The sequence below is a fragment of the Triturus cristatus genome, chromosome 12 (genome assembly GCF_964204655.1).
Source record: "Triturus cristatus chromosome 12, aTriCri1.1, whole genome shotgun sequence".
Lineage (NCBI taxonomy): Eukaryota > Metazoa > Chordata > Amphibia > Caudata > Salamandridae > Triturus > Triturus cristatus.
In genome coordinates, this window is record NC_140595.1 from 760,164,792 (window position 1) to 760,191,648 (window position 26,857).

Sequence of the window (26,857 nt, forward strand, 5' to 3'; positions counted from 1 at the left end):
ATTCTAAATGATTACAGCAAATGTATTACACCTGGCTAGGCTACATGCAAAATCCTAAGAACAGATGCCAAGTGTGCCAGATGCACATACCCTAGATGGGACTTCATGCACTTGGTCTGGGCATGTCCCATAATGCCGGTCTATTGGAAAGAAATAGCAAAATGAAAGTTATACTAGATAGTGAACTGAACCCTCCAAGATTTTTTGGGCATTTTTATGTAGACCAAGCTTGGCCTGAGGGCATTAGGGAACTTTAAAAGAGAACAAGATTACTTACACTTTTTTAGGCACAAGAGATTAATGGACAGATTTACTTACAACTCACGCAAAGCAGTGCAAGTCAGAACAGCATGACAAGTGGCTGCGCTGCACTGCTTAATTGGCAGAGAGAGCTGAAAAGCACCATAACCAACAAAATGTTGTGCTCTTCAATCAATCAATCAATCAATCAATCAAGCAGGGGTTTGTAAAGCACGACTACGCACCCTTGAGGGTCTCAAGGCTCTTAAACTCCCTCCCTGTGCTGGCCCACTTGTGGCTTCCTAGCACCAATGCAGTCACCCTTGCCCTGCATTACAGGCAGGCCTGCTATTTGCAGGAAGGAACATTTTGAGGACATACATTTGGTATGGAGAGAAAATGTCTTGAATATAGCCATGTCAGGGAAACTAAAACGTCAGTCCTGCAGACATGACTCTGATTTGGCTATTCATGAATATTGTAGAGTAAATTGAATATTGCTGGGATTATACTATCACTGAGAAGGGTGAAAATCCTTCTCAAGCAACAACCACAATCCTGGTCAGTGTGAACCACGACAGTCACTAAATTAAAATGTGCTTAACCCTCTGGTAGCTTGGCACAAATACAGTCAGGCTTAACATAGAGTCATTATGTAAAGTCTTTATGAAGCACACACACAGCAAAAAAGTGAAACACTACACAGGAAAATTCCCACACCAATTAAGAAAAATAGAGTACATTTTAATAAATCTAACTGATACCAGATTCACAAAAATGCAATAAGTAGAACTGGAAATATGCTATTTCAAAGTTTTAAAAGCAGATAGCACCCCTCGCGGTCATCTGGTCATGCCAAACTGGGAGAAAGTCTCAAGGTCAGGCTGACTGCGATGGAGTATGGGCCTGATACAGTCATGGTTAGTCCCACTGAAACACAATACCTTCTCAGAGTCTGGCGCAAAGAGCATAGTTCGGTGGGCAGGAGGCCGTAAGAAAAGCATTGTGGATGGTCATCACTGTAGTGTGAAGAGCAGGCCTGGCATTGCGGACTGCCTTTGTTGTACCACAATGTGCAGATCTTGCATTGCCAGTTGTCACTGGCCATCCCTGTATCACGAAGAGTCCACTTCAGCAGAACTTTGCATTGGTGGTCATTGTGGAAGGCAGAGTGTTGGCGGAATGGACTTGTTTGCAGCCGCAAACTGCCCAAGATTGCATAATTTCTCTTTTTCTTTCAGAGGAGTACACTCTGATGCCAAACAAGGGTCTGGGATCCGAAGAAGCAGCTCTTGGATGTCAGCAACTCACTTTAGCTGAGGCCAGCAGCGCTCGGGCAGGTCCAGGTGCAGCAAGTCAGCTGGAGCTTGTTGTGTCTCTGTGGCTTCGTATAGGAAGCAAGCTATCTAGTCCAAGAATGTGCTCTGGTGGCCCTGGGTTTAAGGATCACATCCAGTCTTCCTTCCTCAGGAAGCAGGGCAGTCCATTCACCAGTAGGACATCAGAGTAGTACTTCTTCTGAGACTTCGACAGGTCCAGACGGGAGCTGATAAATTGCTCAGGAGCCCCAATATTTAAACCTGGTGCCAGCCTTTGAAGAGGGGGGATTCCCAATACTAACTATCCTCTATGTTCCTTCCTTCCCCTGCCAAGGCTCCAAGTAGTCGAGGGTGACAAAAAACTGGTTTCAAGTTCCTTTGCGAGTGAGCTGGAGGCAGCCCTTTAAAATGTAAGTGGGGCAGCCGATAGCTCCACCCCACCATTCTGGCAGGATAACCCACCCTGCTAAACCTACTTCCCCTTTGTCTCACTGTCTGGATGGAACACACAAAGGTCAATTGCCAAGCTAATTACAGTCATGTGACCCAGGACACAGACAACAGGCACCACATGGCTATGGCACGAAAATGCCAGTTTTCTAAAAGTGGCATTTTCAGAACTGTGACTTAAAATCAGACTTTTACCATTGAAGAAGGTTTTAGAGTACAATCCGTATGAGTCTAAACTTGACATCCCTATCTCTTTTATGAAAAAATTAGCCCTTATTCAATGTAAGAAGGTAACCCAATTGTATCCAATGAGAGAGAGGACTTACAGTAGTGAAACACAAATTTAGGAGCTTTTCACTACCAGCACAAGTGAAACCTTAAAACACATGTCCTACCTTTAAATACAATATACTGTGCTCTGTCGACTGTTTAGGGCCTACTTTAGAGAGGACACATATGTTTTAAAAGAAAGGTTTAGGCTTGGCTAACGGTTTAGTTTTCCAGGTCTAATTGGCCCTTTTAAACATGCCATACAGGCTACAATAGAAAGCCTGAAACATGTTTTAAAGTGCTGCTTAAGTGGGAAGCAGAGTAAGTGCTGCTAGCCCACTAGTAGCATTGCATGTATGTGCCCTTGGAACATTTAGTACCATATACTACATATTACAAATGCCAATCAGGTGTAAGCCAATTGTTCAGTAATTAAGGGAGAGAGCAACAGTGCTTTAGCACTGGTTAGCAGTGCTAAAGTTCACAGAGTCCTAAGGCCAATAAGAGTCATTCAGCAACACAGGAGGGATGAAGCAAAACATTTGGGGGAGACCCTGCCAAGAGGGCCAGGTCCAACAATTAGCATTACTTTAGTATTCCTGTGTTTGCTTTTTATTTACTGATTGATTCACCAGTATATACTGAGATGTCATTGATATATGAAAAATATAAATATAGTTTAAAATGTTATTAATAATAATAATAATAATAATAATAATAATAATAATAATAATAATTAATAAGACTATAAAATAAGACCAGAAGTCACCAGAAATTACCTACATTTGCTGAAAACACCCTTCACTGTGTTGTTTCCAGGAAAGAGTATTGATGCCAAGGGTGCTAGTATCATTCAGTCTGTCCACCTCTCCCCATGGTGACATAAACTGATTAGTAAAGGTAATAAATGTAAAATGTCCTCTTTGTTTTTCCCTTCCCTTGATTGAACCTCCAAAGTGTTTTGCTGATTTTAGGGAAACCTATGTCACAAGTAGAGGGCAGGCTGCTGAAAAGCAGACTTCTTTCACCCAGGACAGGTACAGGAGGACAGGTGCAGAAAATGCAATGTCAGGTCATTCTTCAAGCAAAGGTATAAATCAGGTGCTGCACCAGCAACATCAGTATCATTTTAAGCTTCCAAAGAAAACATGCAAGGAGCATTAAAGACAGCAGAATGCAGCAGTGGAGTGTCTGTTGGGAATCGATCTAGAGACTTCTGCTTGGACAGAAGTTGCAAGAAAGGCTCACGCAGAAATGCTGGATCTCCTTGAGAGGGTGTGTGTAACCACACAAGCAGCAAGTCACTGAATTCATGGGCTCTTAGATCTTGACATAATGGACCAAAGCACCACCCAAAGCAAGGAAAAGGGCAGGAAGTCTGCTAAGGCAGCATCAAAGAGGTCACAGGACCAGGGGAGAGTTTTCCTGAGGGAGATGCCCTAGTGCCTGAGGGGGGAAACTACACTTGAAGGAGTCTTGCATGATATGGCAGAGCTCATAAGTACAGGGGGCTCCTCCACAGAGGACCTATGCCAAGGGTGAAAGAAATGCCCAACTCTTGAAGGTCTTAGGCAGCAAGTTGCAAGGCAAGAACAGGGAGATGTAAGTGACACTCATTGGGTCTACTGGGAAGATGGGCTTCTGTACACTGAGGCCAGGGGCCCAAAGCCATAGACAGCCAGCAGTGTAGTGGTCCCCCTAGTATACAGATAGTTTTTTCTGACCATAGCACATGACATACCGCTAGCTGGACATCTGGAATAAACCAAAGCCTGTCACAGGCTGGTTGCCCATTTTCATTGGTTCCAGATGTCAGAAAAAAGGAAGGTATTTTGCCGCTCCTGTATTACCTGTCAAGCCAGTGGCAAAACAGGGGAAACAACCCAAGCCTCCCTTAATTCCACTTCCAGTGGTTGGGACTCCCTTGAGCTAGTTCACTCTAGTGATAGTGGACCATGCCACTAGGTACCCAAAGGCAATTCCCCTCAGGACTGTTACTGCTCCTTGGTATCTTCATCAGGGGTGGGTTTTCCTAAAGAGGTGGTCTCTGATAGAGGAATAAACTTCATGTCTGCATACCTAAACGCTATGTGGGATGAAAGGGGAGTGTGCCACAAGTTTACCACCCCTAGCACTCTCTAATAAATAGTTTAGTTGAAAGATTCAACAAAACCATTAAAAGCATGATAATTGGGCTCCCTGAAAAACTCAGAAGGAGATGGGATGTCCTGTTACCTTGCCTTCTGTTTGCCTACAGAGAGGTGTCACAAAAGGGGGTTCTGTTTGGCCATACTGTAAGTTTGGTGAGGGAAGGACGCGCAAAACCTCTGAAAGAGTGCAAGCAACACATAGTGGACTGTGTACTGGGCCTTCGTTCACACATGGCTGAGTACATGAAGAGAGAAAACAAACATTTGAAGGTCAGCCAGGAGCATATCAAGCACTGGTATGACCAAATGTCAGAAATGTTTGAGTACCAACCAGGTCAGTTGATGTGGGTGTTGGAACCTGTGGCTCCCAGCACCCTCCAGGACAAGTGTTCTAGGCCATACCACATTTTGGAAAAGAAAGGGTAAGTTACCTAGTGGGTAGACTTAGGCAACCCTAGAAGTCCCTCACTGAGTTCTCCATGTATATCACCTTAAGACTCACAGGGACAGAGCTGACCTGGCATTGCTCATGGTCACTGATGGGGGCCAGGAGGAAGAATGAGAGCCCCTCCCTGACCTACTTTCAAACAACCCACAAGATGGTTCAGTTAAGGATGTTGTTTTATCAGACTTTCTTACTGAGCGAAAGCAAATAAGTCCTAGGTCAGTTTAATGAGCTCTTTTCTTTGACCCCTGGTCATTCAACCTAGTGTGCATGTGATGTGGACACTGTTGACAGCCTCCCCATCAAAAATTAAAATATATAGACTGTCTAATCAAGTCAGAGTCTGCATCAAGGCTGGGGTCAGCAAGATGCTAGAGCTAGGGGGGATTGAACCCTCTAATAGTCCCTCGGCTAGCCCAGTTGCACTAGTCCCCAAACCTCATTCAAAAGGGGGAAAATAAGAGATGAGGTTCTGTGTGGAATACAATGGGTTAAATGCAGTCATTACACATTATGCACACCCCACTCCAAGAGCAGAAGAGCTCATTGACAAGCTGGGGGCAGCCACATTTCCTAGTACTTTCGATTTAACATCAGGGTACTAGCATATTGGACTCACCCAGGGAGCAAAGCAGAGGTCAGCTGTTGAACCCCAGAAGGCCACTTTCAATGTAAGGTGATGCCTTTTTTTTCTGAAAAATGCACCTGCTACTTTCCAAAGGTTGGTGAATTGAGTTCTTTCAGGTGTTTAGTGCAGCATTTCTAGATGATAAAGTTGTCTGTAGTTCCACCTGGTAGGATCACCTGGTCCACCTGAGAGGCATTTTACAGGTCCTGCAACAGGCAGGCCTAACTATCAAAGCAAGTAAGTGCCAGATAGGGCAGAGTTCTGTTGTGTAATTGGGCCACCTTGTAGGCGGAGGCCAAGTTCAACCTCACCAACCCAAGATCCAGACTATACTGCAGTGGGAGGCTCCCAAAACCCAGGCCCAAGTCAAGGCATTCCTTGGCTTGACTAGATATTATAGGAGGTTTGTGAAGTGGTATGGGACCATTGTGTCCCCACTCACTGAACTTACCTCCAAAAAGCAGCCTCAGAATGTCCTCTGGACCACAGGATGCCAAAAGGCCTTTGACACTCTGAAGGAGGCGATGTGCTCAGCCCCTCTCCTGAAAGCACCAGACTATGGAAAGGATTTAATCATCCAAACAGATGCTTCTGAACATGGGATAGGGGCAGTGTTGTCGCAAACAAATGATAAGGACGAAGATCAACCAGTTGCTTATATAAGCAGGCAACTCCTCCCTAGAGAGAGGCATTGGAATGCCATTTAGAAGGGAGCCTTTGCTGTGTTTTGGTCCCTAAAGCAACGGAGGCCATACTTGTTTGGGACTCACTTCAAGGTTCAAACTGACCACAGGCCTCTCAGATAGCTGATGAGAGGAGAGAACGCCAAATTGCTGAGGTGGTCCATTCCCCTACAGGGTATAGACTTTACAGTGGAACACAGAGCAGGGACTGGCCATGGCCATGCAGATGGCCTTTCCAGGTTTTTCCACCTAGACAATAAGAACTACCAGGGATATAGGATAGTTGCACATCACCTTTTGTCTGAGGTAGGTTCATATAGGAAAGTGCCCTTTTTGTATGGTGACCCCCCCCTGACATTCATCCAATGCTTTTAGTTAGGACTCTGAAAGTGCACAGGAGCCTGCTGCCCAGACGCCAGTGGCAGTTCTCTCTCCCTAAAACACGTACTTGTGAATTGGCAACCCCAATTGGCAAGGCGTTAACCCCCCCTCCCTTATAAGTGCCTAGTATATGATACCAGTGATACCCAGGACATGTCTGCTAAAGGGTCACCAGGACCTGAAGCACTGTTTTTTGCTACCCTGAGGGATCCAAGTAAAATGATGTCAGCAGTCCTTACACTGCCTACCGCAGGAGCAGTGCAAACTACTCGAACTCGGCTTTGCCCTCACCATTTGTGGCATGGTCAAAAACACTATTTTTTATATATGTCAGTCACCCCTAAAGAAGGCCTCGTCAGCCCAGGAGGCAGGGTGCAATACATTAAATGTGTAGACATGTAAGTGCACGCTTATATGTCCCTCTAGTGGTCTTTTCCATTAAAGGCTACTTTAAGTGATCAGCGGGCCAATAGGATACCATGGGATGGCATCTGGGCAATCCTGAGGTCACAATATGTCATGTTTGGTATCAATCAACATGCCTCATTACCTATGACATGATTCTAAGGTCGAGGGCATTGTGGCATGCACTCATGTAGCTACCTAAGAGATTACCCACCTGGTTACCCCTGCCTTTCCTGTGCTCCGGCTGGTAGTCCGCAGCTGCCGCTGCCAAGACAAGGATCTGACCCCCTGCCAGGATGTGTGAACTCTCCCAAGAGTCAAAGTCAATTAATGTGCATTCTTGAAGTCTAAGAAACATTCTTTCTCCCCGATAGGGAGTGAATAATAAAACAAGATGGCAATTTACGTTTGGAAACACACCCCAGATACATCCGGAGCATGGGAATCTTAACACAAGCTATTCCTAATGCACATTGCATTTTAGAAATATGACGCAACACTAGAAAATATAAATGGAGATTCCAAATGACATAAAAACACATTGCCACTTTATGTTCCCTTATGTTATGCTCAATAAATAAGGGTTTTAAACATTGTTTCCTTAAATTGTCATAAAAACGACAGGAAAAGCATAAAATGTAATGTACATTGTTTACAATTATCATCAGATGAACTTGGAATAGATGCCAAGTCCCGTTGTTTTATTTTGTGGAAAGAAACAAGGTGATACCCCATATTCAGGAGTAGCCTGGTCAGGACATGACAAAGCTGGTGGTATGATACCCAGGTTACATATAGTTGAAATCATGTTGGTAAGGTATATGGTATATATTGTATTAATGTTTGTTTCTAATGTTCAGCAGAAGCTCTATTTATTGCCCTTGCATCAAATATGGCAGCCTTTACTGCGGACTTCTCTAATTTAGAATCTTATACGGGTCATCAAGAACAGGGAACCCAAACATACTATTAAGGGTACTAGTGTTTGAGGATAGCCATGGTATTTTGAAAGCGTGATCCAGAGTTAGCAGGTCCAGTATAATAGCCTTAGTGAGTTTGGTTTCAGGTTTGGCCCATATAGAGTACCATAATTTGATTTATTTTAGAAAACAAAATATCATCCAGATGGTTCACTTCCAACTTCCCTATGCAAGATGGTAGCTGAGGCCACTGAGGTGCACAGCAAATGCTTTAGGGAATAGTTTTCCTCGACCTGCAAGGGTTTGGTGTTTGTGTGGCTCCACACAACTCCACCATAGGTTGCTGTCAATAAGGCGTTAGTGTGGCTCCACACAACTCCACCGTAGGTTGCAGTCAATAAGGCGTAAGCTTTGTAAAAGGTGACAATCTCTTTAATAGTTCCTAATTTAGAAGAAAATCTAAATACCTGCTCATACACTATTTTCATCTTGAGCTTTGTATTATGGATATGTCCAGCCCGCAAACTATTTGCAGAGAATAACATGCCAATGTTGCAAAAAGATGACCCTTGAAATCTGGGTACCCTCTAAATCAAATGAACTTAGAGTTTTTTTTTTTTTTTTAAAGCATGAAATCTGCAAAAGAGTCCATCTATGCAGCTCAACCGAGGTCCTTGATAAAAGTACAGTGTCGTTGGCATAAAGGCACCAAGCGGCCAGCAACAACTGTTGCATCAGCCTGCAGGGATCTCAACATAACATCAACCCCATTTATGATAAGGAGAATAAGAAGGGTGCCAATACACAGCCCTGGTGGACACCCAACCTAATTGTAAATGAGGGTGACAGTTGACATGGGGTCCAACCCTAACTTTGGCTGACAGATATTTATATAGAGACAAACAATTGCCATAGGAGCTCCGAATGGAAGTGGGGTGGTCCACAGTATCCGTGGTCAACTAAATCAAATGCTCTGGTAAGGTTAGAAAAGCACATATGTAGTGAGCCCGTCTTATCTTTAGTGTACTTCGCCATCAAAAGTTCCAAGTTTAATCACTGCTCTACCATTCCAAGTCCCTCCCTGAATTGTACTGCACCTCTGACAGGATAGAATTGTCCATTGCCTATTCTTTCAGTTTGTTTAGGACTACCCTTCCCAAGAGTGTGGCAGAGGAATCCTGGAGGGAAATAGGACGGTAGCATTTAGGATCTGCTTTATTGACTTTCTTATATATTGGAACTATGCCCGGTTTAGCCCAAGAAGGAGGGAAGCTCTCAAGTACAGCTAAATTACAGATAAGTCTGTATTGGTGCTCACAATTCTACTTTCCCTAGAAAGCCATTAACGGGAACTCCATTGGGCCCAGGGCCCTTACCCTCTGCAAAACTATGCAGTGTATCTGAAGTTAAAGGAGGGTTATTACTACCGGTAGGTCTAATAATCAAATTTTTTGGGCCATAAGTCATTAATCAAGGCCCGATCAAAAATTGTCTCAAAATGGTCCACCCAGGCCTGTGAAGGTATCAGGGAGGTAAGCACCGTACTCGCCTCATTCTTCAGGAAAGGAGTATTTACAGTGCTCCAAAACAGTGAACTGTCGTTGGTTTCAGCAGTCTGCAGCAAGTTTGACCAAGCCTTTTACCTTAATTCCTTTTTCCTGGCTATTAATATCCTGTTTCCTGGGGTGTTTAATCGGAGACTGTACTCCTGGGCCCTGGTGTACTCTGGATCTCATTAATTTAGAAGCCTGGGTGCATCCATGGTCAAACCAACCTTACCTACCTGTTTGACCTTTTTTTGTGGGACTGACCACTAAGGAGTTAAGACCCGTAGTAATCAGCTAAAAAAATGAGATTAAGGTGTCTTTCTCCAGATCATTAGCTAGACAGATTGTGCATTAAGGATACCAACTTTTTCAAAATGCACACTGGGTTTATTTCCGTCCTTTTATTGCTTGCGCTATTTGGTCTACTTGGGGGGCAATACAAGAGATCTTAATATGTTCTTCATAGTTGGTGTATAGTTGAATGGTTAGGGCAAGCAAATTATGATCTCTAATAAGTGTTCTACTCTGACACCACTGGGATGAGAGTTAAACTAATTAGAATGTGATCAATTATAGACTGGTGGCCACCACCCGCAAATTCAAAAATAATGGTCTACATGGGAAGGAGGTCACATCTCCCTCCCTGGTAGGATGGCTAGTGAAGTGGCACATTAAGGTGGTGAGCTTCAAAGCTTATACTGCCTATGATATAGAACCAAACATCCTCCCAAAGGAAAAAACAGCGTTCCCTCTGCCCACAGGCACATTTGCGCCCAGCATGGTGGGAAAATTAGGCATTAAGGAGGAGTACATCCCAAGAAGGCTACCCACACTTTTAGGGGGGAGTTACCTGGTCTGTACAGCTAAGAAAGGTTTCTACTATTTTTAAATTGGTAGAATAGAGGGTTCTGGGTAGAAAAAGTGACATGAAGTCAAAGAAGGAGGACACTGTTCCTGAGGAGTGGTGCAACGTGTCACTCACTCACTAAAAGAGGTAAGAAGGAATAAGGAGGGGATCCTAGGCCTAGAGCCCACTAGTGAGAGGGAAGAGCAAGTCTTGCCTCTTGTTGCCCTCACACACCCCGAAGGATGTCATGCTTTATCATCGGGCAGTTGCTCCTCGTCGGGCTGGCGCTGCAATGCCCTACAGGTCCCCGAAGGGTCACTTTATCGGAGATCTTTTGAGAACTGCCATCTGGTGCATGCGGGTGTGTGGGGTGAGTCTTATGTGGAAGATGTTGAGGTGCGTACAATGGTTTAAAACTGACTAAGGGTTACCAGGAGAGGTATGTTTAGTGTGGCGGTACCCTTGTCAGAATAAAAAACCCATAGGTTAAATGTTACCCCTTTAGGCGCAATCTGCCCAAGTAACTAAAAGGTCGACATGTTTCGCGCCTATGTGGTCACAGGGATCCGTGGCTCTTCATCAGGACCGAGTGTGGTGTGTTGTGCACGTGAATAGTGATAAAAATGTCAAACTCCCTCTATAAGATCAAGGCAGGCGAAAAACAGTGAACTTACAGTTAGGCTACAACTGAATAGTTGATACCGCTCCTGATCATGACCTCAGGAACAGTGTCCCCCTTATTTGACTTCACGTCTAGAGCTTGGAGCACGGGCACTGGACCTTTAACTAGCTCCTGGTCCCCCCTCTCTTTATTGACATTAGAAAAAGTGACACACACATCCAGATGTGGTCACTTCAGGGGCAGATTAGCCACTGGGGCTAGTAGCCCAGTGGCCACTTGCACCCATACCCATAATGCCCTCTAATCCCATATTTAAGGGCTTACCTTCACACCAGAACCTCAGTTGTGACCTGAATTTCAATAAAGGTCAAAGAAGAGACCTGTGTCAACGACAACAGGATCTACACATGGCAAAGCTGAATGCATGATACTCTGCACCTTTGGCAACCTACCTGGATCTGCTTGACCGCGACTCATCCTGGACCAAAGCTCAGTTCCCCCAAACAGAGAGACCCCTTTGTTAGCCAAAGGCAACAGCAGACTCCCCTGGACTAGTAGCATTAGTTCCCTGCACTTTGCAGGTAAAAACAGTATACTGAAACCAAAGAATTGCTGGCCAATGGGTCCTCTGATGGAACGACCAAATGTAGATGGTCCAGTGCACTGTGGGAAATGTAGTGCTGACCTCCAGCAAGTCTCAGGGGGCTACCGTTTTTCCCCGGACCTCTAGACATCGAAATAACTTTCTGCTGAGCTTATTGCTGCAAAGGCTTGATGGTCGCCTGTCCGGCAACCACCACCTTTACTCGATGCTGCACCTCGAAGGAACCCTACAAAACCTTCATCTGACTACAGCTGCGGCTTTGTTGTTGACTATTTGCACCTGGTTCTCCGCCAGCACCATGTAAGCAGTAAAACCAGCTTCGCAGCTACCATACTTTTCTTTATGCACTTTGACCGCCGCTCATAGAGCAGCTACAAAACAAGTTTATGGACAACAATATGTTTTTCATACAGACGATATGTACAGCACATGCAACAACAATGCAATGAAGTCTGGGTATGGTCAGGTGGAAATCCCTCCTCCAAGGAACTACTCTATATCAGCACTTTGTTGATGGTGCAAATAATCTGTTGTGCATGACCCTAGGTGCAGGGACACTTTAGGCCTTATTATCAAGAAGGGCGATAACATTATCGCCGTTTTAGCGGTAGGAAACTGGCGCTAAGTGGCGATAAGGGGCTTGATAATATGCCCTAGATAATTCCAATAGAAGCCCAGGTTCTGGTGTGAAGGACATCAAACCTGGGCTTCTATTGGAATTCACAAGGGCATATTATCAAGCCCCTTAAAGCGGCGATAATGTTATCGCCATTCTTGATAATATGACCCTTTGTTCCTTTGTCTCCAGTCAGCTTCAAAGTAGTAGCCAGAAAAATAGAATAACCCTCATCTGAATCATATTACACGGCATGAATAATCATAACATGCAATTCTGGCCCTTTTAAGGGTTGTCAACTGAAATTGTTGCCTGATTTGTTTTTTGTTCTGTTATCCCTTCTCTTTTCTATTTTTATTTCCTTCTTTCCATTTTTTCTTTGGCACTCTTCTTCCATTTTACTCTCGCTTGTTTTTTTCCTTGCCACTTTTTAGCTATTTTCTTTAACATTGTTTAGTTCTATGCCAATCCTTGACCCTTACTCCCTAACTGTGTCATAATATATTTTTTACTGGCAAACCCAGCTGAAGCTATGCCCTTGGTCAGCATTCTTCTTGCAGGCAGGATCCGTAATCTGCAGCATTTTTAGAAGTAGCCTTCAGGCTTTAGCTGCATTTACGTGTACAGTTCCTGTGAATTGAATGAGGGCACATAGCCAGATGGACTCATTCAAGTGGTAAGTATGGACCTTTTGGTCTAATGCTTGGAGACAGGTGTAGGTATGGTTCATGCACATTTGTGCCTCTTCTCTCTTGACAGCCTCACAAGCACAGGGACAAAGTAACACCTACAATTCATCTATATGGGCTAGAACCAAGCTTTATGGTGGAAGGTCCTTTCCCAAGGATTCTTGTGTATAGTCTATACTCTGCCATAGCATTTCCTTTGAAACATCCTGAACTACACTTTGCAAACAATCCAACATGGCTCTTGTTTGTCGGGGGGGGTGGTAGCCCCTATTTTTAGGTCTCGCGCCTAGCGTTGCAGTGAGAGACCTCTTGTAGGGGGTTTCAAAACTGACCTAGGAATCGCACACCCTTGTGCGTGTGCTTTTCCTTTTGGGACATGCTATTGGCCTTTGCGTGCGTCTTTTTAACAAAGACAGCACTCAATTGGCCAAAGGCAGGCGCATTGCTCTGCCCATGGCCTATTGGTGTTGGTTACCCGCACCGCCACCATGTGGTTTCAATTAACGTGCCCAGACACTGGTGCCATGATTGAAACCACATGTCTCGCTGCGGCACGCATGCACGCACCACTCGTTTTGAATGAGTCGCCAAGCTGTTGCAAGTGGCAGGCACGAGGTCCATAAAGGCCTTTGATTCATCGACATCGACCCCTATTTTGTCCGATAATGAAAGCTTTTCCCCTGCTATGCTACACATTTTTTCAATCATGCATGCCTGCCAATCACACAACCTATTTCCGGAAAGGAGCTGCCGCCCATGTGGGCATTTTGTAAATGTGTCGCCGGTGCACTCTTTCACCCTTGCCTAATATGGCAGTTTTTCACTCCGAGATGCACGGGAAGGGGCGGATCCTTAGATAACACCTTCCATATAATGTCCTGGACTCACTGAAGAGTGTCCCGCTGCGTACTGATGCCGATTCAACTGAGGAAAGAAATGGTTTTACTGCTGTCCGAACCCCGCGTTTAATCCTGGGAGACCGCTCTGTGCCGGCTGCCAGCCTCTGGTTCCCCAGCAGAATACTTAAGATTTACAAAAGTCTATATAAAATGCCCTGAAATAACTCTTCTAAAGAAAGAGAACTCCTTCTGTTACGAAAATACTTGCTGGTGGCTTTAAAGGTTTTGTTATCTCTTGCTATCAGTAAACCTGTGAAGCTGCAGACACCATGCGAGTCAGGAAGGGTTTCCGCTGATCATAAGACACTGTTTAACACAGGAAACTTTATCGTGCGCAGCCACGCACTCCCAGGCGGAGGTCTGATTGGAGTCAGAGGGTGCGATGGGCCTTTCAGGCACCGTCAGTGTCCACAGAGAGGAGTCAGCTACCGAGGGAAAGCTGGTCTGCTTCGCAGCGCTGCAACTCGCACACACGTGTGGATGCTTTTGCGAGGTGCTTGCATAAAACGACATAACAAACGTGTCGCAAACACCAGCTCGTGGTGGCGGGGAGAGCAATCAGGTGCCCAAGGGCAAACCAGAAGAGCTCTGTTTTTTATACACTGACTGCAATACAGTCATTTATTTTGGTGGCACGGATTCATATTTCTTTGAACAACTGTTCTCCAGCTATGCGCCGGTCATCTCTTAAAGCTGACTGTAGTGTACACTAGGGGTGGGCGGAATTTGCGAAATCCACTTTCGCAAATTATCGTGAAAATGTTAAAAATGATCGTAAACACGCGGAAATATCGCGAAGATGCAGAAGTTTTTTCCCGCATGTTCGCGAGATTTTCTGCATGGTTGCGGCTCGCCAACTTACCCATGTGGTTGCTCGTGGGCGCGGCCATCTTGTTTTCAGTTGTCTCGCGGTGCATGATCGCGAGAAGAAAGACGTGATCGCGTGACACATGACGTCACTGCGGGCGCGAACTGTCGCGAGACAGCGCAAATGGCTAAAAACAATACAACATTTCATGGAGAACGCGACCGGATCAAGAAAACTTGTCGGCGAACGCAGGGATTCAGGTAAGGCGATCGCGCGCGCGTGAGAATGTATTATTTTACAGCGCGAGCAAGAACCAAATTATCGCTAAGCTGCGGAATGCGGAAATTTTGACATTTTCGCGTTTTCCTCGGAACGTGAAAATGTCAAATTATCGCAATTTCCGCAAACGGAACAACATTTTCGCCCAGACCTAGTGTACACACGGCCGTAATGGCATTTTCAGCGCTCGTGCTGTGATTAAAATGTCGGTCCACGCAATGGTGCACTTTTAAATTAGCCATTACAGCCTAACGAGCATGACCTGTAGTGCATCGTGATCACCCATGCTTGCTGTGACCTTTTGGTACTTATGAATTTATATGTATTTTTTCGCCATTCAAATGAATTATGGAGAATGGAATTAACTGTGGGATCTGGTTCATGGGCAAGCTTCTTTTTGCGTTTAGATTAGTAATCGATCCCCACCTTGCCATGCTGATTACCAGAGGCGCAACTAGAGCCAAATTTGGGAGGGGCTGAGCAAAAATTTCGGGGGGGGCTGAACTTTAAGCAATAGGCAGAGTTGAGCTGCAGGGGCTCTTAGAAGGGGTGGAACGGGGGCGTGGCTTGAGCGCCGGCCAAGATGGCGGCGTAGCAATGGATCTCCGGCGCAAACCTCCTTTAATTTGCACAGTTTTGCAACATTACGGAGGGTTTTCCTGTTGGACAGCGTGTTTCATGTTTTGGAACATGAGGTGAGCTGGAAACCTCATTATTTCCTGGCTCCGAGGCGTTTCCTGCATGCCGCTCGGCGGTACCAGCTCCGGCTCCTGCGCAATTACCCGCCATTTTCTCCGCCGGCCGCGTCTCCTCACGGCGGCCGGCTGAAGAGCCTCGCATATGCTTTTATGGAGTCTGCTGCCCTGAAGTTGGACATTTACAAGGGGTGAGACTTTTTCAACTATTTTGATGCAAATTTTGGTCGTTTCTCTTCCCCGTTTCACATTTTGACCTAATCATCGCGGCTATGTCCGCCATTTTGTGGAGAATTCTGTCCTCAGTGCTACAAGGATCTACATGTCGGCTTTAGACTATCTTCCAAGTGCATAATGGCCCTTCTAGTCCTCTGGGCTTTTCTACATGCACTCTACTTGTGAGGCACATGTGGCACTGTTTCCCTCTCTTATAGATGTCTCCCTCACACCGGCCGTGAATTTAAGAGACGGCTGGCTTGTGGAGTTCACGGGGTTTCTGCAGTACTACGGATGTTATTGTTCTTCAAGAGGGTCAATTAGAACATTGGAATGTTGGGAGCTCCATTGAAAACAATGGAGTGCTCCGGGCTTATAATGGCTGGTATAAGCCCGGAGCTCCAACATTCCAATGTGTCTTTGTTCACAGCTCTGGCTGTGAACAAAGACTTCAGGGAGCCTGAGGGGATTTCAATCCCCTCGCGCTCCCTGAAGGCTTTGTTTTGTTAGAACATTCTGCCCTCTAGTGACAGAATGTTCTAATAGCCTTATAGCCCTTCGTAGCAGGGCTATACCGGCTTTTAAAGTCGCTCTGCTTTGTTAAAGTCCCTCGCCTTCGGCTCGGGCCTTTAACGCTGCAGCGGGCCTTTAACAGCCGGTATAGCCCGCTACGGCTGGCTATAAGGCTATATTATTGAACTTTCCACAAGTATTGGCTCACCGCAATCTTAATCTTGTTCCTCAGAGAGCTGTTCATTTGCACCTTTAAGCACAAGTTGTTTGCTGCCTCTGTTCTTCTCTACTCTTCATGGGAAAACTCCGAAATTTAAAGCTGGCTACTTCTTCTCAATTACCTGTGGACTCAGATTCGGATTCTCCTCCTCAGGACATGGAAGACACCACGGCACCAACATCAGATTTAATACGAGGAGCAATCCCAAAAGCGCGCAACAAAGGAAAGCTGCCATCGTCTCTAGCTTCCTCAAAGTGCATGAAGAAGGATCCACCATCCCCAGGGAGTAACTCCTCATCCTCTTCCATGGATCTTATTTTGGAAGAACTTCGTGCGTTCAAACCCTTCATGGAAGCTACCACAAAGAACATGCAGGCTATGTAGGAAAAATGGTTGTCTCTGGAGTCTCGTGTTCAAACTTTGGAAACTTCCACAGACTCTTTGCAATCCTCTTGTTCCCATATTCCGTCATTGGAGGCGGAGATACTTCTACTTAAACGTCAGACGGAGGATTTGGAAAATAGGAATCGTAGGAACAATTTACGCCTATATGGTCTTCCAGAACTCACAGAGGGGTCAAACCCCACCGTCTTCTTCCAATCCTTTCTTGCCAAGATCTTAGATGCTCCGGCCTTAACTTCCGTTAACATCCAAAGGGCTCATAGCCTTGGACCGAAGGTCGCTAGTAAGCCTAGAGGTGTCATTATGTTATTCCTGCAATTCACTGACCTCCTACAGGTCCTTCCAGCTGCCAAGCTCAAGAAACAAATTATGTGGGAAGGTCATCGTCTCTATCTTTCACAAGATGTCTCCAAGGCCACTGCAGATCGAAGGAAGAAGTTCTTGGACATGCGACCTCAACTACGGGCCCTGAATGCTAGATATGGACTACTACATCCTTGTCTCTTCAAGGTCACACATAAAGACAGAACAACCACATATGAAGATCCTGCAGCCTTACAGGCGTTTCTCCAACGGCACGGCCCAGGTGTTATGGATGTATCCAGACCTGGTTGACAAGATCTGCTACTTCTTCTTGGAACTCGTGTTATGATTCTGTTGTCTCTCCGTTATCGCTGATGTTGTGAATCCCCTACTGTCTCTTCTTCCGATAGCCGTTTCACTCTCATGTGCCTCCTATGTAGTTCAACTGTAGTTTCTTTCTTTTTTTCTGTTCCCCTGTGAAACGTCTTTCCCTTCAATTGTCTATCTCTCTTGTTTTTACAGACATCTCCTTCCTCCCTCCTACCCTGATGTGCCATGCTATTTTCTTTATGCTGCGTTTTTGGATCCATAGTAGTTGAGGTTTGATGTCTGCTCTGGATGTTGTTGTCGTTGTCTCCCGGCGCCATCACCCCATCCTTGTTCTTGAGTTTTTTGTTCCGTAAGTATGTCTTTCAGTCGTTCGTTTCGAACGTGTACTGTCTTCTTGCTGGTTTTTGTTTCTGTCCTTTTTTCTACACTTGATCTCTTACCATTTGCTCTTTCCTCTCTCTTTTCACTTTCTTTCACCTCCCATTTCCCCTTCTTTCTTCTTCCTTTCCTTAGATTCAGTATTATATTCATAGTGGGTCCTTCCTTCTTTTCCTTTCCTTTCCTTCTTCTTTGCTTTCTCTCCTTCTGCCCTCTCTCCTTCATCAATTCGTTACAATTCTCTCAGTTTTCTCAAGTTATTTTTTCTGCAGTAATAAGCATGTTGCTCTTAGCTGTTTTTCTTTGCTGTTCCATTCCGTGTTACATACAGTGAGACTCATCTCTCTGAAACGGAGGCTCTGAAACTCAAGCGTTGTTGGGTGGGTCATGTTTTTTGCTCCCCCACAGTTTCCAAGAAAAATGGTGTTGTGATTTTATTACATAAAAAGTTAAATGTTTCCTCAATTTCTCACGAATGTGATGTTGATGGTCGATGGGTTATTGTTACACTGCTTATAGATAATATTCCTATCACTCTTTTTAATGTGTCTGCCCCAACTGGGATTGACAGATTATTTTGGCCCTCTATTTCAACTAAGCTGTCCTCCCTTTCTGGAGATTACATACTTCTCGGGGGAGATTGAAACCAAGTTGTTGATCCCTTCCTCGATCGTCATTCCAATGTTAAATTTGTCCTCTCTAGGATGCACTCTCAATTTGTTAACACCTTTCAAAATAGTGCCTTGGTGGATATCTGGAGATTGTGTAATCCTGATCTTAGAGAATACAGTTTTTACTCCCCTCCCCATCAATCTCAAAATCCCGCATTGATCATATCTTCCTTAGTAAATCCCTATCCCAGCACGCTATACGCTCTGACATTGGTTCCATCCTAATCTCGGACCATGCTCCGGTTCATGTGGACCTTGACCTACTTCCTTTTTCCCCTCACTCTGGCAGATGGTGTTTCAACAATGCTTTGCTTTTGGAACCTACTTTTTGTTCTGAATTTACTGCCTTTGCCACTGAATTTTTCCTTATCAATCATACCCCTGATTCCTCTTTTGTTATTGTTTGGGATTCTTTTAAAGCAGCCTCTAGGGGTTTTATTATTAATTTTGTAGACCGACGAAAGAAACTTCGAGAAGCCAAGTCCGAACGCATTTTAGCTACTATTAAGACTTTAGAGCTTGATTATCATGCTTCTAAATCTGAGTTTTCTCTTAAAAAGCTTATTGATGCGAACATTTCCTTCAATAAGTTTACAACTGATGCTGCCTCTAACCTTTTGTTAAAATGTAATTCCAGGTATTATGGGGGTAAGAACAAAATGAGGAAACTTTTGGCCAATTATTTAAAAATAAGAAAGGAGCATACAAAGATTGAGTCCATTAAGACTTCCACTGGGAACTCTTGCTTTAAAGATAAAGACATTCTTTCTGAGTTTGTTAAATTCTATGACAATCATTATACCCCCTAACTCATCCCGGAGACTACGGATATTCTTTCATATTTTCATTCGCTTCCCTCACCCCCGGCTTCTCATGTTGATTTTACTGCCCTAGAACGGGACATTTCACTTTCTGAAATCTCCCATGCTGTTTCTAAATTGCGGCACGGTAAGTCTCCAGGCCCTGATGGTTTCACTATTAAATTTTATAGCCACTTCGCCTCTCTACTTCTCCCTAAAATGTTACTATTATTCCAATCCTTCCTTGCAGCGGGTTCTTCCAGCGGCTCCTTCCAACATGCTTTAATCTGTTTAATTCCCAAAGAAGATAAGGATCACTCGTTATGCAAAAATTACAGACCAATTTACCTGGTCAATACGGATTATAAAATTCTGGCTAAAATGTTGGCATTGCGCATGGATCCCCTTTTACCCGATCTCATTGGCCCTGAACAATCAGGCTTTGTCAAGGGCCGTCTCTCTTCTGACAATTCCTGTGTTTTTCTTAATATACTTAGCAAGGCTTCCTCTTTGTCACTTCCCTTCGCGGCTATTTCTTTAGACGCGGAGAAAGCCTTTGACAGGATTGGACGGGATTTTATGTTTCAGGCCTTGCGTTGGATCGGCTTTTCTTCCAAATTCATCTCTATTATTACTTTACTCTATTCTAACCCCCAGGCTTCCATTTTTGTCAACGGGATGACCTCGGATTATTTCTCGTTACACAGGGGAGTGCGACAAGGCTGTCATCTGTCCCCCCAACTTTTTGTTTTAGTCTTGGAGCCCTTTCTTACCAAAATTCGTCTGGACAACAGTATTTCTGGTTTTAAATTTTGTTCTCGTCAGGTTAAACTCTCGGTCTATGCTGACAATATTCTTTTTTACTGCTCTGATCCTGTTTCCTCTATTCCCTCTTTTCTCCAGCAGGTGTCTTCCTTCTCCGCTGTCTCTGGTTATTGCCTGAATGCTGATACGGGCGAGATTCTACCTTTAAACCCTATTTGTCAAAAGCATCTTTTCTCCCAAACGGGTTTCTCATGGCAACCATCTAAGATCAAATATCTGGGTGTTTGGTTCGCTCCTCTCTTGTCTGATACGCTCAAATTTAATTTTGATTATGTCTTCAAGAAAATGGACACGGCTATTCAACGTCGGAACCCGCTCTTTCTGTCCTGGTGGGGTCGGCTCAATTCTATAAAAATTATGTTATCCCCTCTTCTTCTTTATACCATCTCCATGCTTCCCGTACACATTCCAGTTTCCTTCTTTAAACGGACTGATTCCTTGCTGCTGAAATTCTTATGGAATGGCAAGCGGTCTCGGATAGCTTTGGCTTCATTGCGCAAGGATAAGGCCCAGTCTGGTGTGCGCTTTCCGGATTTCAGAGAATTTCATCGAGCTTTCTCTTTGAAACAATCGACCCGTTGGTTCTCTTCTGACCTTCCGCACTATCCGCCCGTCTGGTTAAGTATGGAATCTTCCTTTCTGTCCCCCTTTACCTTTCGCGAGTCTTATCCTTCACGTCTTCTTTAGTTCGCTTTCGTACGCCTGTTATTTCTCATTCCCATACTTTTCTTCTCCCTTACATAATATCATCTTATCCCTCCCTCCTTTCCATTCACGAACAACCGATATGGCACAATTCTCTTTTCAAAATTCGTAATCGCACCATCTTTTGGAAGACATGGCATTCTCGAGGATTGTGTTGGATCTCTCAATTAATTTCTCAAGACACTCCTCTCTCATTCCAGGAACTTCAATCCTATTTCTCACTGCCCTCTTCTGCTCGATCGCAATACAATGCCCTTCTCCCAGTCCTGATCTTATATCTTCGCTCCTTGGCGCCATCTACCGATATTCCTTTGGACCGCAAAGCTACTTCTTTAATATTGGAGACCTCTCCCTCAGCCTCTGCTATTTATAACTCTCTCCGGTACGCCACTGGCAGACTAAAATCTAAAATCGAGAATGCATGGGAATTGGATCTTTCTCAGGATTGGCCAATACCTTTTTGGGACAAAATATGGGCTAAGCTTCATAAAACCCCTAGAGCTGCTAATACTACCCAAACCTTATATTTCATTTATAACAGAACTTTATGTACTCCACATGCTTTATCCCGTTTTTCACCTGACACCTCCCCTATTTGTTGGTCCTGTTCCTGTCCCGTTGCAGATCTCAAACACATGTTGTTTGAATGCCCTCCTATCTCCAATTTCTGGCACCTAGTTTGGACGCAAATACAAAAGATATTCCAACTTCAAATTCCCTTTTCCTTTTCGCAAGTTTTTCTAGGTTCCCTATCACCGACACTCCCGCAATCTCCTTCCCATTATCTATTACTTGACCTTCTAGTTGCTGTGGCCTTCCATACCATTACTTCTAATTGGAAACAGGCTGCAAATGTCTCCTATCAATCTTGGTGGAATGCAGTTTGCTTCCATCATCGCCTAGATACTAATTGCGTCTCTCCCGTTTCCCTAGCAATTAAACGCGACCTGATTTGGCTCCCTTTGGTATACTATCTCTCCTCCTTTGCTCCAGTGCACGCCTCTCCAGACCCTAACACAGTTGAGGTGCGTAAGCCACCATGATTTTCTTGTTTCTTTAATGCCTTTTTGCTATGATATTACGTTCTACTATATTGTATGGTATTTTTCATTCATATACGTAGGTTCTGTTCATGTAATTTTCATGCTTGTTATATTTGCTTTTCATGAGAGTTTCTATTGAATTGCTTGTTTTTTGTATATGTTTATCATGATGATTATAGCCCTTTCCACTCCCTTCTCCTTCCCTTCTTTATTTCTTCAATAAACTCAAACTTAAAAAAAAAAAAAAAAGAAGAAGGGGTGAAACAACAGCAAGGCCTCATTAACATGCAAATGGTCTTTTAAAGACCTGTGAAGTTCTCGGGTGCGGGTGCTTTTTTGCCCGGGAAGGTGTCTCATCCCGGGCTGCCACACACGACGGGGGGGGGGCTGAAGCCCTTTGATTCCAATGGGTGTTGCGCGCTTGCTGGTTACGGATGTGCGTGTCTGCGTCTGTGATTGGATCTAATGGGTATGCGTGGCATATTTCTTTTTTTACATTTTCTGACTATGGGCAAGCTGGCTTCATTGCCTCTTGTGATGTAATTTGACGAGATGTGCTGCTTTGTGTGCTTTCGATATATGTAATCATTGTTTGCAAGGGTAATAAATAACACACATACTATTGATTTTCCTTATTGTATTGGCGTACTTTTTCCTGATTTTTTACTATTGTTTTGGATTGCTTTCTCCTATCTTGTCTCTCGACAAATGTTTCAGTCCTTCATTTGCTTAGAAATAGACTGCTGGGATGAAACCCGTCCGAATGATAGATTAGTCAAATAATCAAAGAAATGTATTGCATTTGAGAATTTCAGTGAAAAACTGTATTGCATATAAGGCATTTTGGCAAAAGCTACAAGCTTTTAAAATGTCTACCAACGTCTTTGTATTGTTGTATTCATCTTTCATTTTGTTATTTTGCTACTGAAGCCTAATTAACAAGTCACACGTGTTAAACAAGCATTTGCAATGCAATAGGTCTCGCATTTACGCAAGTTTGATCTAGTGACATTGCAAATAACAATGCCTTTTATTTTTGTTTTCGTTTTTAAAACATAAATAAAATGCATTGTCATTTACAATGCCTATAGCTTAAACTCGCGTAAATGCGAGAACTATTGCATTGAAAATGCTTGTTCCTGAAGGAGATATCCTGGACGCCGTAAAAAACTGGTCCTTTGAGTTTTGCCACAGACAGGAAGGGTCTGTTGTGTTCCTGCAGAAAACTTACAGTAGTGTCTAGTATATTTCTGGGGTGTCACCTGGTGAGTGGTGGTGACCCCTGTAGAGTAAAAATCTCCTTGTCGATTCAAGTTTGTCTTTGCAGTACTCAACATCATGGTATGCAAAAATGGCAAGGACATTACTGCAATACCAAAACCTTCATAGGCGCTAATTAGAAATGCAATATTTGTCTCTCTTTGGAACAGGGAAAAAACAAGGAAGTGAAAAATGCTAATAGTGTCATGTGTAGTTTATCACAGCATAATGAAAACCAAACCTAGGGCCAGATTTATTTACAGTGAAACAACAGTTGCTGTACTGCACTGCATCAAAGGGAGAGAGCAGAGCAGCAATATATCTACTAAGATATACTGCTGTATCTCTCTCCCTCTATGCTGGTGCACTTTAGCTAGATGTGTGTCAAGCTCACACCTCTGCGTCAGAGTGCACGGGTTTATGTGTGATGTATACCACAAGTTTATGTGTTGGAGGGGTGCCTTCCAGTACAAAATACTATTTTTAGACATAGATGACTTTTTTTTCCAAGTTTGTGTTTGTGCTGTACATTACAGCATACATGCAAAGAAAATGTTTGGAGAACATTTTGGGGCTCATTTATGAGCCCCTGCGCCACTTTTGCACCACCAGTGCGTCACTTTTTGTGACGCACCAGTGGCGTAAAACATGCGCCATGTCGCGCCATATTTACAAAGTGATGCATCTAGGTAGATGCGTCACTTCATAAACCCCTTTGCTACATTATACCTGCGCCAGGTATAATGTATGCAGGGCGGGCGTACCCCCGCAAGAAAGGGTCGTAGGAGTGGCGCAGCGAAATCTATGAGATTTCGCTGCGACACTACTAGGACGCCAATGCGTCAAAACCTTACGCCTGCCTCACGGCAGGCGTAAGGGTCATGCAGGCCCTTTCACATGGGGCTTGCCCCATGTGAAAGGAACATTGCTGGAGTTGCGTGAGGCTTCTGACACAACTCCAGCAATGCGCCACTTTTTGCGCCGACAGATACGTCAGTTATACTGACATATCTGTCCTTCCCTGCGACATGATGCGTCATATTATAAATATGACGCATCATTGGTGTCGCAAGGAGGGCGCACTGAGAAGTGACGCATCATTGCTTTCACGCAGCGATGCGTCACTTCTCATAAATGAGGCCCTTTATTTTTTTCCAACGTCATGCCTGCCTCGAGGAAGCCGACATTAGTGGCAGAAAATCCTGTCTACAATTTTAATAGATAGGGCTTTGCTTTAAAACCCATGGGTGCTTGAATGGGAAGGCCCATGTACTGCACATAGTATGCCTCCTTGATGTAAAGTAGTGCAAAGCAGTACAAATTAGCACACACTTTTGTGCTGCAAAATAAATTCCAGTCTTACATATGGTACCGGTTTGTGTCACTTTTGGATTAGCAAATCTAGGCTCTAGTATTTAGCTTATTTACTCTTCAAAATGTACAGACAGTTCAAAAATACACACAGTCTTTGAATAAATAATTTGGAGAAAGGACTTCTTACAAGAATGACTCACCAGGGGTCTACTGAATCGGTTTGTTCTCATGTGTCTCACCATCTCCCATTTGAGGATGAAGAGATGGAAAGAATAAGGTAGAAACAGCTGCACCTTCTGAGGACCCTTTGCTCAGTATAGGTCAGATCTACATAGCACTGTTTGCAAAATACTTGTTGCAATTTGCGACCAGTATTTTCGTGACCAGTATGGTCATTTGCGAACTGACCTATGTATCCCTATAGGTCAGTTCATAAATTACCAATTCCTAATGGGTTGCAATTTAAGCTACCTCATGATTACTAATGAGGTAGGTCATGAACTGCAACCCACTTTTAATCCCAGCCATCACAGCGATGGAGACCTGCTGGGGTCAGCAGACAACCATGTCTTTGGTTGCTTTTAAATAAAGCATTTTTTTTAATGCAACTCATTTTCCTTAGAATGAAAACAAGGATGTGTTCTTTTTTCTTTTTAAAAGAAAAATGTAAGTTTTATTTTTAAAAAGTAGCCAGTGGTCCCTGGAAGCACTGCCTACTCTTAAAAAATATTTCTGTCAACATTCAAAAGGGGAAGGCGTCTCTTCCCATTTGCGAATTGTTTACCACCTCCTTGTGGTAAAAGATCAATGATTTTCAACCAGAATTTGGCCACAAAACAATAATTCATACTAATGCAGATTGGTATTTGGAAGAGATTCCCTAAACATGCCCCTTCTAAATACCAATTCAAACTTTGGCCGCAAACACAAATTGCGATGCGGTAACATGTTGTTCTATCAAAATTTATGGTTTTTACATACAGAAAAGCCTTTTTTAGTCACAAATGGTCCGATTTTGACCTTTTTCAACTAAAAAAGGCTACATAAGTCTTGCCCTGCATCCTCTCATGCACATGCAAATAAGCACTGGCCTTGTATACAATAATAATATTTACTCAAACATGCTCATTAACTCCCTTAGGAGATTGGATATTTTTACAGATCCCAATTTGCTGTCCTCTCATGAAGTAAAATATATTAAGAGGTTGTTCTTGGATCGAGCTCTGCTGGAAAGAGAACAGCGGGAGCTGCAGAAACCCTCGGTCTGGGGAAACAGGCTCCCCAAGACTGTTCTAGCCCAAGTTCTGCTGGAAAGGGAACAGCTGGTGGTGCAGAAACCCTCGGTCAGGGGAAACATGCTCCTGAAGATTGTTGTAGCCCAAGTTCACCACCAGCATGATAGGTTTCTTTTGCCAGGTTCAGGTTCAACTCACTTAACTGTCTCCTGGCCTCTTGAAGTGGTTGGGATTTTCCTGATTGTAGGCTGCCCTGTGGCTGCAACAATAGGTCTCTGCAGGACACCCTACATTTCGTTATGTTTTGCTGCTATTTTAGTAGGCCCAGGAAGCAATGTTCAGTCCTCCTGCTGAAGTCCCTGAATTTTTCTCAAGAATGGCTGGCCTTGGTTTACCTACAGATGCTCCCCAATGAATATGCCATGTTTTTTGTTTTAAGCTTCCTACGCGCTGCATTGATGTCTAGAAGTTCGAAACCCGATTAGTTGCTCTGACCCTGTTGTCCTGGGCTTTCTACTTTTTTAATGATTGACATTTTCATGTCTAAATGTACCATTGAGATGATTTTCTATTGATATATATTGTATTCTTGTATGGTTGTTTTTGTCAGCCGAATAAAGACTTTATGATGATGATGATGATGACTAATGAAATATAAATAAAAAGATAATTTCTGCAACAGCTTCAGCAATCCAGTAGGACACTTCCACTCCTCCTAGAGGCTAATTGGCAAAGCCTCTGAGTGCCTACACTTTGTGCAAAGAGGTGAGGTGACCTCATTCAGACAAGAAGTCTTTCAGAACAATGCAAATGCCTATAGAGAGGGTGAGTAGATGATATAATTCATGGTACAATCTTACGGATCAAGATTCTTGAACCCCACAATCCCCTGTTTCATAACAGTTGGGCCTTTTTTACTCAAAAAGTACCTTCTCTAGGGCTATTGTTATGCCATTATGAATGCCCAGTTAGAGTGATGCATTAGTACTGCAAAGGGAATGACTTGTTGTATCACATCAAATATACACTTTAATACATTTGTGCAGGGGAAATGTCAGGGCCTGTGCAAAGTTAGAACTCTAATTGAAGCACCTTGTTACCATGGCATTTTGAATGAGCCATAACTCTCTTTACATATCCTGGAT

The 26,857-nt window shown here is 43.9% G+C and overlaps 1 protein-coding gene across 1 annotated transcript in view; it reads right to left on the minus strand.

Moving 5' to 3' along the window:
• Positions 1 to 26,857, minus strand: part of LOC146782737 (extracellular calcium-sensing receptor-like) — a 56,959-nt gene that overhangs the window by 19,908 nt on the left and 10,194 nt on the right. The gene's annotated exons all lie outside the window — the stretch shown is intronic.